Below are 1,880 nucleotides of genomic sequence, written 5' to 3'. Positions count from 1 at the left end.
AGGGGTGCAAGGGAGGGGGGGCGGGGGGCCCTGGGGGCCGTGTGTTCCAAGTCATGGGGAGTGTTGAGACCACCACACCAATAAACGCCTTTTTCCAAAGCCTCCGCCTGCAGGTGTCCATGTCACGAAGGATATGGGTGAGTGGAGGGCAGAGAGGTGTGGTCACGGGTGGTGCCTCCCCAGCATCACTTCTGCCCTCCCTTTTCTCTCTGGTAGATTTGCAGTTGACCCATTTGCAGAGGTGGCACGATTGGCTTAAGCCACCCAGCATAGCCCGTTTCCCACTGTGACTGGTTCAGAGGTGGGCACATGACCCAGCCAGGCTACTGAGAGAGTGAACGCCAGAGCTGTGTGGATGTCCTAAGAAGACATGCTCTTCTGCTGCAGCACGTGGCCCCATGGTGTGAGGTCTGGATCTGCAGGGCTCCTTCTCCCCATCGCACGGAGAGATCTTGGGTCTATGGGGATCGCCATGGTGGGGAAGACAGCACGTGGAGCCTGAGAACGATAGAAACACTATGGAAGGCAGAGTGGAAGGTCTAGAGAAACTGGGTCCATATGACATCACTGGAGCAAGTGGATCAAAACTTACCCGATGCCCACATTCACTTACATAAGCAATAACGTCCCATGTATGTTTAAGCCAACTCATGTTAGGTTTTCTGTTTCTAGTGATTAAAATGGAAATGAAAATTCTAGCTGATACAGATGTAGAGAGAGTCCAGGTATCCAGGACCCCAGCCACCACCTTTGTAAAAAGACCCAAGGACTGTATTTCCTAAAGGCCTCTTCCACCCCGATCTTTAACCAGAATCCTTTCCTTCCTTGAGACAGATGCTGGTTGCCTATACTTTAGCTGTTGCCAGTTTCCTCTTTGCCCACCTCCCACGATACAGGCTGAGATATTTGGTTTCCCAGCCTCCCTTGTAATGATGTGGCCAGTTTTTGTTCAATGAGATATAAGGGAAGTTTACTGTTAGGCTTCCAGGAAATTTTTTCCCCCACTCATGAGAGGAGAGGAACGCTGCTCCCTTCCTTTTGTCGTCAGATACAGTTGTGTGAAGATGTGAGCTGCAGCAGCCATCTTGCTACGTGAGACAATATGCTGACCCACTGAGGGGGGCAGAGCAGAAGGACACAAAGTGCCCAGGTACTTGGTGGGGTCACTAAGTGGCTGAGTCAGCCTGAAACCACCTACCTCCATCTCTTGCCATCATTTATTTTGTTACTTACAGCCAAAAGAATCTTCACTGATGCACTCCTTAAATTTCCAATGAGAAACCCAGGTGGAAAAGGAAGCCATCCTGCTGGGGATGGTAGCAGCAAGCCCAGTCCTTCACTGGCCCCAAATATTTGATCAGTCAACAAATATGGATGGCCTGCTGTGTACCAAACTCTGTGTTAAGTGCTGAGGACAATGACACGGTCTCCACCTTTGTGGAGCTCCCAGTTAAGAGGGGGTCGGAGGCTAAACAGATAGTTATGTGTTTAAATACGGGGAGCAGGTGTTTCAGGGCCTCTGAGACCTAAACCCATGACTGAGGCACGTTAGGGTCATGGGTTAGGGAAGGGTCCTCTAAGATGGTAACGGTTACCTTTACACTTGAAAAATGAATGACATAGGGCTTCCCTCGTGGCGCAGTGGTTGAGAGGCCGCCTGCCGATGCAGGGGACACGGGTTCGTGCCCCGGTCCGGGAAGATCCCACGTGCCGCAGAGCGGCTGGGCCCGTGAGCCATGGCCGCCGAGCCTGTGCGTGAGGCTGTGCTCCGCAACGGGAGAGGCCACAGCGGTGAGAGGCCCGCGTACCGCAAAAAAAATGAATGACATAGAGCAAAGAGTGTTGCTCCAGGTGCAGTACGCTCCGGGAGCAAAGGCCTG

The sequence above is a fragment of the Neophocaena asiaeorientalis genome, unplaced genomic scaffold, assembly GCF_003031525.2.
Source record: "Neophocaena asiaeorientalis asiaeorientalis breed wild unplaced genomic scaffold, Neophocaena_asiaeorientalis_V1.1 scaffold629, whole genome shotgun sequence".
NCBI classification, from domain to species: Eukaryota; Metazoa; Chordata; class Mammalia; order Artiodactyla; family Phocoenidae; genus Neophocaena; species Neophocaena asiaeorientalis.
The sequence above is the reverse complement of the archived record's forward strand: the minus strand, read 5'-3'. Positions refer to the sequence as shown.